Source organism: Canis lupus, chromosome 18, assembly GCF_048164855.1.
Source record: "Canis lupus baileyi chromosome 18, mCanLup2.hap1, whole genome shotgun sequence".
NCBI classification, from domain to species: domain Eukaryota; kingdom Metazoa; phylum Chordata; class Mammalia; order Carnivora; family Canidae; genus Canis; species Canis lupus.
Window position 1 is genome coordinate 8,379,493 of NC_132855.1, and position 13,819 is coordinate 8,393,311.

The following is a 13,819-nucleotide window of genomic DNA, read 5'->3' on the forward strand; positions in this document are numbered from 1 at the left end:
CATGATGATAATAGCTGGATATAGTCAAGTTCAAATAGTTTTAACTATGCTCCTAAACTTCAAACTGACTTGAATTAAATGATGCTTTTAGAGTTTGAAATGGCAAGTACAAATGTGATATATTTGAGTGAATTTTAGTTAAAATATCTCAATAAAATCTAAAAGTCAGGGGATCCCTGGGTGGCACAGCAGTTTAGCGCCTGCCTTTGGCCCAGGGCGTGATCCTGGAGACCCAGGATCGAATCCCATGTCGGGCTCCCAGTGCATGGAGCCTGCTTCTCCCTCTGCCTATGTCTCTGCCTCTCTCTCTGTGTGTGACTATCATAAATAAATATTTTAAAAAATTAAAAAAAATCTAAAAGTCAAATGTAAGCAAAATAACAAAACATCTAAATACTGGAGTAGTTTTTCTTTAGTTCAATCTCATATTAATGTTTTAAATGTATATAATGCCTTTATGTTTGTGAGCTATTCATCAACATTCTGTTCTTTTTAATTTTTTGCCTATCCTAACTTAAATTTATAAATGTAATATTTTAGACTTTAAATTTTTCCACTTCCACATTTTGCAATTCTTTTCATCTGTCATTGAAGTTTTGGAAAGTTCAAAAATATTTAACATTTTCCCACTCTGAATGAGTAGCATTGCTTTTGTTTTTGGTTTTTGTTTGTTTGTTTGTTTTGCTTTTTTGATAGAGAGTGTGAGAGCAGGTGGGGAGGGTGAAGAGGGAGAAGGAAAGAGAGAATCTCAAGCAGATTTCATACTGAGTGCAGAGATCTCAGGACTCAATTCCAGGAACCTAAGATCATGATCTGAGCCGAAATCAAGAGTTCAGATGCTTAACCAACTGAGCCACCCAGGCTCTCTGCATTGCTATTATTTATAAAGGGTCTTTCCTTTGAGATATTTGATAATAGAATTATATTTATGAGGCCCAAAGGCCCAGCGTACCAAATGAGTACATTTGCAGTTTATGCAGTTCATTACAGAGTTTGCGGAGAATGAATAAATACTTTCTCTATGAAAGCAATTAAAATAAGTGGGAAAATGATTAATAATAGTATAGGTTCATTCTATCTTATGGTTCAGAACTTTACTCTGAGCTAAATATTTTGAATTGGGAAACTTTTATCATTAATGCCATTTGGTCTAAGTCAAATTTATCAGGCCAAGTTAAAGTATCAATATGATAAGAAACTTTAGTAATCAGTCTTCAATTTGTTGCAGCTATCGAATTATTTATTCATGAATAACTTAGACCAATTCCAAAGAATCATATCTTTCAGCCATACATTTCCCAAATACATGTGTTGAGGAATAGCAGTAATTGTTCAATAATAGCATATTATTATGCTACTAATAACCTTTATTTTACTTTCGTGCAAATAGACTTTACATCAATTTTTTTCTCATTTTTTTCTTTTTCCTTTCTTATAAAAAAAATAAGAAGAATATAGACTTTCAGTCACCTGCATTCATGGCCAGGATTTTTTTTCTTCAGGTTTTTTTCATAGGTGAGTTAATCAGTGGGTCTGTATATTACCTGGGATCACCATCAATGTCTTCTCTTAGGCATTTATCTCATCAAGGTGCATATAGCAAATGATTGTTTGCCAAAGTAATCAAGCTTCTTGAGGGCAAATTTAATGGTTCCTTGTATCTCTAAGGAAAAATAGACTACCACATGCAGAGAAATCAGAACAGTCATTATTCACAAGACAGTAAAAATTTAAAGCTAAGTGGATTTAAATCCTACTAAGAAATAACATGAAATGCTAAAATGTGTGAACAGAATGTCTCCTTTTATGTTAAGACATTGCTTGACTTAGTTCTCATCAAGCCTTGATATTTTACTGGTTAGGGCTCTCCCACAGCTATGCAGCCAATAAGCTTCCATCTCTAAATATACTATAACACCTTGTATCCATGGGACCTAGATCAGAGAAGATCAGAGTGTACCAGATGCAGATGGACAACTCACACAGGTGCAGTTTATAAGATAATCGTGATTGGTGCTATCCCTAGGGTATGGAAAGGAGAGGAGGTTGCCAGGCACACAGCACCAACTGACGACATGCGTGGCTCTCAGATGCTTTATGATACCACTGAGTGTACGAGGGCACACACAGAGGAGCACACACAGAGGGTGCAGTGATGTATGTGCAAGAGCTCATTGGCTGTTGCCATGGAGGCAGCCAGTAATGGCGTAGAGGGAACAAACTGAAGGACATAAAAAGAGATGACTATGCTACATATACTGAGAAGGAAACCTGTGAAATCCTCTCCTCTCATTGGCTATTACTATGGAGACAGCCTTTAAAAGCCCCTAGGAGATGGAAATTAGATTCTGATTTAAACACACACACACACACACACACACACACCATACACATCTCATAGTGGGGGGTATCAGCATGAAAATATTTAAGCTGTTTTCCAGAACAATTGCTAATATATAGCAAGGAAATCCCCTAGGCACAATATTGGCATTATTTCATACTGATCAAGAATATAATTTTTCCTGTCCTGATATTCATTTCAAAAAGTTATCCAGCTCATCCAATTTTATCTCCACATTGTAGGTCAGATTCCCATACCACTGGATCCCATTGACAGTCACCTTTTCAAGTCATGAATACAACTCCCTGCTGCACACAAAGTGCTTAAAGACCTTGAAACCCTGATGTTTGGCAGGTAGACATAAATCAAGTTTTATCAGCTCTTTATACCTTGGGTAAACGTTTTTCAGTGGTGCATTATTAACAAGGATCCTTGGCACCCCGTTATGTTAAAAAGCCAGTTGAGCTTTAACCTGCTGGTCATAAAGCATAAAGGAAATCATTGTCTCCTAAATTATTCTCTTCTGCTTCTTTTCGAATGATAGCAGTTTGCCCCGACTCAGTGACCAGAATAACCATCATCTCTTGAATCCTTCTCAGTGTCTCATTTACTCTGAACTCAGGCTTATGTGTTGTAGCTAAGCTACCTGAAACTTAGGTTTATCTTCGTTCCAAAAAATACAGGGAAATACATAACTTGGTTGAAGGAAAATATATATGGTAGGAAAAAAACGTGCCTTTTGAGTATCCAGAAATTAATCACCATTACTTATACCCCAAGAAAAGTACCCAGCAAATTAAAAAGTTGAATAGTTGACTATGTAAAATAAGTTAAAGGATTTTTTTTTCTTCTTTTTGTAACATAAGTTAGGTAATAGAATGGGAAAAAGCTTCGGTTTGAATCTTCTAGACAGTAGCGTCTAGAGGTAGACACATAGTGAGCTAGAATTTTCTCCGTGGCTGGATTCTTCAGGAAGCATGAAACAAGTGTTATAAAGTATACAGTTGAAGTGGCTTAGAGGGTCACTGATTACTCTTTGCAAGGACTGTTCTAGGCATGGAATGGGGCTTGAGAGACAGTCACAGGTTGCAAAACTCTCTGATTTTCTCCCAGAAACAGTAAAATAAGAAATTCTACAACCAAGAGAGGCACATGCTTTTATTGCAAAAGTCAAAATATTAATAGAGGTATAAATCACTATGGAATGTTCTGAGTCATCCCTGTACCTGGGTGGAAGGATTATATCTTCTGCCTAAGAAAGAGAATGCTAGAGAAAGGCCAAAATAACCATTCACTGCACCAATTCCCTGCAATCAAACATTTAGCACAAATCCTTCTGCCTTCCAAATGAGTTAGTCCATGGAAACTTAACTGAGTCCTCATTACAAGTCAGGATGCTCTATCTAGAATTACAGATTTTCTTGGCTAAGGATCAGTCTGTATTTGGAAACAGTAAAGTTCTATCTATGCGCTTGGTGTCAGAAGCAATCCTGAACCTGGTGTACCTTAACATTTATTAAATGCATCTGCTGTGAGCTGCCTCCACGGCAGTGAGACAAATAAAGAAATAGAAACTTCTAAGATGATAGATCTCATCAGTGAGATGGAAAGGTGTGCTTATACAGCCTCTGAAATGTTCCTCAGTGTCTCACTTTTTCTCTCTTTGGTAAAAATGTGATTCAGCCTTCAAGAATTACTGATTTGGTATTTTCAAGCAGAGGGGAAAATCTGGTTCAATGTAAATATTAAATATTATTATTTACAAAGCTCTTTTTGTAGCAGGACTTGACATGAACTTTTAGCAAGATGTGAAGCCCAGTGTCTCATGCCTTTGACTCTAAGCACTATCCTTAGAAATTCCATTTGTAGAATAATTTTCCTGAGGAGTCTAACACTCTTATTTTAGCTTATTATACACAGAGATCATTAATTTTTTTAAGTTAATTGATTTTTCAAGCTATCACTTGGGTGCTACTATACGGATCTTCAGTTGCAAGGAAAGCCCTCTGAGGATTATTTCCTCTAAGTTACATACCTGAAATTCTTGTAATTAGCTAGCCAATGAATGGGAGCACCACTGCTAGCCTCGAGATCCCAGCAGTCTGACTTTCAATAGGCAATTACTTTGTGATGAAAAGATATTTTTATGAACCATTTACTCGTATTAGGATATTATATTTCATGGGACACCTGGGTGGCTCAGTGGTTGAACATCTGTCGTTGGCTCAGGGCATGATCCCAGAGCCTCAAGATCCAGTCCCACATCAGGCTTCCCACAGGAAGCCCGCTTCTCTTCTTCTGCCTCAGTCTCTGCCTCTCTCTGTGTGTCTGTCCTGAATAAATAAATAAAGTCTTTAAAAAAGAGAGAATACTATATTTCAGAAGTAAAAATAGCAATGTTGCAACCTTCCTCCAAGTATGTTCATCAAATTAGTAAGAAAAGACATCAGAACCACAATAGATGAGAGCGAAGGTGATAAAATCAACAGGTCACATAAAATACTGGCTGAAAAACATGTTCGACCCCACCAGAATTCAAATACGCAAAATAAAATGCAATCATATTTTAGTATATCATAGTAAAATCAATATCAATATCAAAATAAATAATCATATATCTTAAAGATTACAAAACTTAGAACAAATAAGAAAGTGAAGAACAATCTATTTGAAAGATTAGATCATTTAGATTAAACTTTAAAGGACTACAAATACTTGGGCATAATTTGAAAGCATCTTCATTAATTTGTAACAATGAATATTAATCCAATTTTCCTGTTCTCTACTGATTTCAATGGAACATTCTTTTCCTCAAGTTTTGGAAGCCCAGAGTTTTTCAACTGTCAGAGATAAAATTTTATTACACCTTTATTTATTATTTTAAACATGACTTATTTATTTTACAGAGAGAGAGAGTGCGAGGGGGAACTACACACGTACACGTACAAGAGAGAATCTCAGGCAGATTCCCCACTGGCCTGGGGCCTCAGTCCCACCACCCTGAGATCCCAGCGTGAGCTGAAACCAAGAATCAGACAGTTGACCAGTTGCCCCACTCAGGCACCCCTGCACCCTTTTTCATTTTAATAATTACTTACAATCTCAACTTCAACCTTTGACTTAGCTAGTGAAGTAATTTCCCAGAGGTTTAACTCCCTTTGCTGCAGAGTTCTAACTTTTCTTTCCTTACAGAATTTGACAGAAAGAGACCAGGTTGAATGTGTCCTACATTTCCCAGTATAACTTCCATGTGACAGCATTTTTCAAGTCAGCAGAAAAACTTCTTCTCACCATGTTTCTTTTTCATGCCCCCCCTTCTACCTTTTTGAAGCCAGGGCTGGTTGAAATCCATATCTGTACTGTACACTTTGGCTCACATTGCATTTTCCTCTGGTAGTGGGTATAGCAGACCTTAGCTCACCTATAAATCTACTTGTTTTGTGGTTGTTATTTAAACAACAACAACAACAACGACAACAACCGTGCCCTTTGCATTGTGGAACAGAGTATAACATAATTTAAACAGATGTATAAGATTGTTTCTTTTTCTATACCAACTAAACCATCCTCACAGTTGCTTAGAAGCACAGATTTAATGTACTACAACATTTTCCTAATTCAGCGTTCCTAGAAAACAAATTACAGTATTCAGAAATGTCATCACATTTCTTACTGATATGATTATATTACATTTTGATAAAAACAATGTTGTTGCATGTTCAGAAACAGGTATAATAAAATAGCAGCTTACAAGACACTTCCAATGATTAAAAATGAACTTCACCTAATACTAAAATTAAAGATTCTAAAAACACTAAGTAAATTTAATGCACTCTTCTGAATTTTTTGTTAAAATGTTTTTATTTTGATGGTTCTTTTGTATTTACCAGGAAAAATACTCTAGTTATGTCATAATAGGGGAAAAATATCATGCCTGCAGCCTCATTTACTGCTAACCTTTCCCTGCCCAGTATTACATTTAATCGCCTGAAATGTTCTTTGGATTTCTTTTCACATTTGGCAGATTCATAATCATATTTTAGAACTAGCTCAAAGGTCCCGTATGAAGCCATCATTAACAACCAGATTTGAATCACTCATTGCACTATCTGTAATCCCCTAGGTCTTGGCACACTTCTTTTTAAACACTTGTAGAGTATGAGATCCTTAAGGGCAAGGTAGCTTGTACAAGATAAATGGCACATAGGCACTTAATGAAAAAAATAAATCGAACCAGTAGTACTGAAATTAGGAACACAGGTTAGAGCTACAACACCTAGAAAGGAAGCAAAATATGTCTTTCTCTGAAATAGGAGGAAAGCAGTTCTACAATACAAAGTATTGCTTCTTCATGAAGGTACTTTCCCAATTTCAAAGGTAAGGCAAAAAATCTTGGAAGAAATTGGTTCTGCTAATTATGAATTTGTGTCCAAGGCACCATACGGTTTGGCTAAACTGCAAATAGTTGTGGATGGATTTCACAAGATATTCTCCACAAAAGCAAGAATAAACAGATAAGAATATGATTCAGAAAATTAGAGGATATGCTAACTAATGAATTAAAATTTAAAAATTAGAGAATAACTCATTGGGGTGATTAATACCCATCCATCACCAGGCTAGGCTATCCTGAGGAAGAACACACTCCGTTTAACCCTATTTTAGGGGCAGGGTTGAGAAACAAGAGTCTATGAAATCTTGCATGTCGGAAATATTCACACGTACAGGTATCTTTTTCTTCTTCAAAGGCACTGAGTACAGCCTTTATTTTGGCTAAAACTTGTGAGTGGGCTAGAAAGGTGTGATACTGTGATTTGTAATAAGAAACATATACTTGATCTTTGTCTCGCTTTCTGGCACGGAGCTCCTAAAACCCGGGGAATTTGCTAAGTGATGAGAACCCTACAGATGTCTTTTGTTACATTAATGAGGTGGAAAGCCCTTAAAGGATAACCTAAGGGTGGGGGCTGGTTGCAAGGGAAGCCAGCCACGTGATTAGAGGATGGTGTTTTCAGTCCCCCTCCACCCTCTACCTTTGAGGAAGGGAGAGGAGCTGGAGATTGAGTTCAGGCACTAATGCCCAATGATTTCGTCAGGCATGTCTATGTAATGAAGTCTTCATAAAAACCCAAAAGGATGGGGCTTATAGAGCCTCCAGGTTGGTGAAAACGTGGAGATTCATGGAGAGGAGAGAGCCGGAAGAGGGCAGAGAAGCTCTGTGCCTTTTCCCCACACTTTAGCCCTATGATCTAGTAAGTAAAATGTTTCTCTGAGTTTTGTGAGCTGCTCTAGCAAATTCATAGAAACCAAGGAAGGGGTTGTGGGAACCTCTCATCTATAGCCATTGGGTCAGAAGTACAAGTAATAAATTACCTGGGCTTGTGATGGGCATCCTGATTCGGAGGCGTTTTGTTGGAACCTCCAATTTGTAGCCAGTTAGTCAGAAGCACAGGTCACAATCTGAGCTGTTGACTGGCCTCTGAAGTAAGGGGCTGGATAGGAGTGAGCCCTTAACTTGTGGGATCTGGTTCTAGTGTCAGAGTTAAGTTGAACTGTAGGATGCCCAGCTGTGTCCTGAATATTGCTTGCTGGTGTAGGGAATCTCCCCCCCCCCCCCCCAACATTGGGACTGGGTCCAGAAACCGAAAAGGAGAAGATTCTAGTTCTAAACTAGGTTCTAAATTGGTTCCTAGGGGCACCTGGGTGGCTCAGTTGGTTACGCGTCTGCCTTGGGCTCAGGTCATAATCCTGGGGTCCTGGGATTGAGCCCCTCAATGGGCTCCCTGCTCAGCAGGGAGTCTGCTTCTCCCTCTCCCTCTGCTGCTCCCCCTGCTTGAGCTCTGTCTCTCTCCCTGTCAAATAAATAAATAAAATCTTTAAAATAAATAAATTAGTTTCTATTCCTCAAGGTAGTGAGAAGCCATTCTCCAACACAAACAATTATAAAACTGTGCAGATGTTCAGATGAGAGTATGCAGAGTGTGAGTAAACACACACAGACTCTTGCTCCTATTCTCCAGGTCCCTTCAGATATTCCCTCTTCTGTAAACCAATCTGTCTTCAGATACGTGTTCATATCATTCATTAGGCTCCAGCTCCTTCCACATTTAATCCCATTTAAATATGTTTCTAGACCCAATTCTAACTTGGTCCAATAAAATACCCATAGATTTGCTAATTTAATCAATTGTATAAAGGTTTTAGTAATTCAGCTCTTTGAATTCCATGCTATTTGTCCCAGTTCTGAGATCATCTTACTCTAGCCTTCAGTACTGCCTCTTGTTCTCAGTGGATTACACTCATTGTGTCTCTACACACCAAATGTTAGAAGTCTTCGCCAACACTGCAATTGTCAAAAATAAGGTCTTTAAGGCATCTCTCATGACCATTACCCACAATCAATTCCATTCTTGCTGAAGGGAAAGATATTTGCAAAACTTAACAATGCCAAATCAAGTAGTTTGTTCAACAACCCTGAAGGACATCCAGCCATCATTAACTGAGGAGTCTTCCAGGGTTTATTTGTTCAGCTTGGGCTTTCTAACCCTTGGGATTTTCTCATGTATCATGAAGATGCTGTTTTCTGGGGCTCCAGATAATACCTTAGCTATGAGAGCTATTAAAGATAAGTTATTATATATTTTTTTAAGATTTTATTTATTTGTTCATGACAGAGAGAGAGAGAGATCGGCAGAGCAAGAAACAGGCTCCATGCAGGGAGCCCGATGTAGGACTGGACCCCAGGACTCTAGGATCACTCCCTGGGCCAAAGGCAGGCACTAACCTGCTGAGCCACCCAGTGATCCCCTAAAATAAGTTATCCTAAAAGCCTCTGTATCATTTCCCTTGGAGTCATCCTTGATCATCTTATTGTCCCATAACCACGTTGTAATCTTCAGAGAATCTTGGTGACTCTGCCTTCAAAATATATCAGAATCTGACCACCTCTCACTCCTCCCCTGCACCCACGGTGGTGCTAGCACTGATCTAGGCCATCATGGATTCTTACATCATGAATTATAATTGCCTCCAAACTTCTCTGTTTCTGTCCTTTCTATGCTATGCTTTCTCAACACAGAAGCCACAGAGATCATTTTAAAACATTTGCCTGCTCTCCTCTGCTCAAAACCCCACAGCAGTTCTCCATATCACTCAGAGTAAAAGCCAAAGTCCTCACAGTGGCAGCAAGGACCTTTGTGGTCTGCTTTCCACTTTACCTCCCATGTTACCTCCCTGACCTCTTTCTCTAGCTCACTCCACCTTGCTGTCCTCAAACACACCAGCCATTCCATCACTTAGGGCTTCCACATAGCCTGTGCTGCCCACCTGCCATGATCTTGTAATTCCTTCAAATCTATGTCCAGTATCATTTATTCAATCAGGCTACATGAGGACCCTGCTTAAAATGGCAACTTTGCCTTCTCCCTGCCGTTAATGATGTTGCTTATACTGCTCTACCTTCCTTTTCTCATAGCACATATCATCTTATAATGAATGAAATAATTAATGTGTTTATTATATTTATTATTTATAGTTTGTCCCCATAACTATAGTATAAGTTCATTGGGAGAAGATATCTTTGTTTTATGCAATCATATTTTCCAACCACCTAAAACCGTATCTGGTACCCAATAAGTCTACAAAAAATATTTGTGGAATTAAAGAATGAATGAATTGGTAATTGGAAAATATTTCTGTGACCACCTGAATCAGTTAAAGATTTAGAGTTCAGATGTGTATAATAGAAATACAACAACTGTGATTTATAAAGGAGTTAATTTTTCTTGTGCAAGTAGGCAATCCTACATAGTGCCTTATTTCTTATGATCCTTAGCATGAGGTTCCTTACTCACAAATTTAAGAGGGCTGCTTTACTTTCAGTCCCTGTCCACTGAGTCTGTGCCTTCCTGGATTCCTTATCTAATGACTTCTGATTACATCTCACTAGCTAGAACTAGAACACGAGGGCATTCATAGCTGCAAAGAAAATTGTGAAGTGTCCATAGTTTTAAATGGACACATTGCAGCCCATAACAGAAGACTGGAGTCAACACAGGTAAATGCTTAGAACCATGTATGGTGGGCAGCCTCGGTGGCTTAGCGGTTTAGTGCTGCCTTCCACCCAGGGTGTGATCCTGGAGACCTGGGATCAAGTCCCACATCAGGCTCCCTGCATGGAACCTCTTTCTCTCTCTCTCTAATAAATAAATAAATATATATATAAAAAAGAACCATGTATGGCAAAGAGTAGAAGGCATGAACGTATTAGCTATTACTTTCACCTTTGTCTTTTATTCTTTAAATTCTGAAAGCATTCTGTGAATACTTAGCCAATAAGGAAATCAATATATTATAAAATGACTACATTGGATTAATGCAGTTAATATATTAATGTTTTTCATTTTTAAATAAAAGAATAGTTAAAGTAGTTAGAATGAACTTGCTTTAAAGAGCACAATTAAAAAAAGAACACAATAGATGACAGGATCTTGGAGTTTAATTATGCAAAATATCTACAAATTAAATGCTACCTTGTTCTGAATTAGGCTCAAGTTCATACAGATAAAAATCATACTTATGTATGTTTTCCCAAATATTGGTGATTCATTTGTGTCTAAATGTCTATTATGGGCCATGTGCCATTCTAAGCACTGTTTTATACTCTGTGGACAAAACAATAAATGAACAAGAAGAAATTTCCAGAGTTCCCATTTTAATGATCATAAACATGAGTTTATAATATTAAAAACTCTGTCTATACTCATATTTTCCAAATGACTTTCTAAATTAATTTACCTAATACCTAACTAATGGGAAACTACTCTAAAGTAGGCAACTTATTTAAAAGTAAGTTTCTCTATATCAGAATTTAAGGAAGAATATCATGCAAAGTTCATTTTCCTTCTTCACTTTTACAATATAGACAAGCTATTTTTTCCCCATATTTGAATAGTGTACTTGCACATTCATGCTAATTCTTAAGGAAGTTGTTTTCTTTTTTTGGTTTGGTATGCTATTCCTAACATGAGTTTCTCTTATTTCATTCATGTCTGTAAACATTTTAAACATAAAGAGCCTGTTGGTCTAGGCCAGGGGAAATTATTTCTGAAATTATTTTGCAGCCACAAATATTAAGTACCAGTCCTTTAAACTACCCGCAGATACATAGGATGAGTTTGACAAAGTGGGGAGAAAATTGAAAAAGCTTACCCATGAAAAAAGTCATCCTTTTAGTTTCTTTTCTTTTCTTTCTTTTTTTTTTTTTTTTGTCATACTCCAGAGTAGGCACCATTTTCCTGATCTCTTTTGGAAAAAATTATTCTTCTGTCTCTGCCACAAAATGATCCTCTCGTTCTTATTGAGTTATAGTTCTTTATAAATTAAGGAAGTTAAGATTTTATAGCTATCTGAAACTGATCTGAAACCATTTTCTATCTTAGGTTAGGTCAAGTCTGAAGAATGGGAAGCAAACATTTGAGATGGAAATAAGCTACAACATCTCATGAATCCTGTGAGAAAACATTGAAGAAGATGTTTATTTCAAAATACTATGTTCCTATATTCTGGTGGGGAATGGTCCTGACAAAGCTCCACTTCCTGGTTCTCCAGGGACTCGTGATTACTTCCTTGTCCCTCCTTCCACGGGAGGCTTTCTGGGAGCCACTGCTAACACAACAGTCTCCACTCTAGGCTTAGTCACTTCAGGTCTGAAAATTGCTGCTCCCCATTATAGGCCTATTCGGTAGAGATGGAAAGAGTTGTGTCTGCCCTGTTTTCAGTTATGAGCTGGTTGTGCAAAGTTTCTGCTCAATGTTTTTCCTTTTAGACCATGATAGAAGCAAAAAGGTTTTTTATAAAAGGCTCAATCAAAAACCTAGGATAAGGCTAATGACCCAATTAAGTTGTTATTAGGCTTTAATCTTAGAGTAATATGTCAGAAAGTCTGAAAGGGTGGTTAACCTGTTACCATTTCCCCAAACTGTTCACAAAATTGCAGTGTTTCAATCATAGTTATAAATCCTAAATCTATCTGACAGAGCTCAACCACAGTAACAATGTTGTAAGTAACCACAATTCTTTCTCTCTTTTGTCCAGTACAGTCATTGCCTAAATAACATACATATCTGGTCCGTCCATTCTGCTTGAGGTAGAAATAAACTTTCACAAGATACTTACCCTTTGGCACTGAATTTTGTGAAAATTAAATAAATAATATATATGTCCATACCTTGACTATTTCCCATTAGGATGCACACATGCATGTGTGTGTGTGTGGGGGGAGGTGTTAAGGATAAGGGAACACTATTAGAAATAATGAAAAAATCCATAAACTCATAGATTACACACCTAACATTAAAAATACATAGCTTTTTAATATTCAAGTAATAAGCAGATAGAAACTATATGGGAAGAAACGATCCTATTTATAAAAACAATAAAAAGAAAATGTCTAACTATAAATTTATAGTAAATATGCAGAATCTATATGCCTAAGGCTTTAAAACAATACTGGGGAATATATAAAAAGATTCAAAGAAATTATAATACACACATGCATTGCCTAAAAAGAATATAATGTAAAGGTTCCATTTCTCCTGTAAATTAATAAGTTAAATGCAATGACAAAACACCAAAAGAATTTCTTTTTTCAACTGGAAAAAATTATGCTAAAGATCATCTGAAAAACTAAACATACATAGACAAGTTAAGCAAATTCTAAAAGGAAAAAATGAAAGGGGCTAGCCCTACTAACTCTTAAGACACAGGATAGCTTCCCTAATTAGTTTGAAACTTGAGAAGAAATAGATCAATGGAAGAGAAGAGAAATCTAGCACAATTATGTAACAGGGTGGAAGTGTTAGCTAATTCTAAGGCGGTAATCATATTGCAATATATAAATGTATCAAATGACCACCTTGTACACCCTAACCTTACAAGGTTATATGTCAATTATATCTCCAAAAAAAAAGTGATAGACATCGGTAAAGAGATTTCCTTTACATTAGAGTCGTGTTTCAAATCAATGTGGAAAACCTTGTGTATGGTGAAAACTAAAATTATAAACATAAACAAAGTCAAAGAATGCAAACAAAAATTTTTGTAGCATGTAAAAAAGAATTAATTTCCTTAATTTATAAGGAACTATATAAATCAATAAACACAAGAGGATCATTTTGTGACAGAGACAGAAGAATAATTTTTTCCAAAAGAAAGCAGGAAAATGGTGCCTACTCTGGAGTATGACCCAAAAAACCCCACAAAAAAACAAAAAAACAAAAAAACTGGGGTTGTGAGTGAAGATGTTTGAAGGGAAATGGGAAACTGAGGCTTTCACCTTCCAGTTTGTATCTTTCTCTACAGCATAGATTTTTCTATCATCCAAGTATTTATTTATTTAATATGTCAACATATTATCTTGGTGATGGAATTACAGGCCAGTATATATTTTCATTATTTATCTATATTAAAAACAAAATC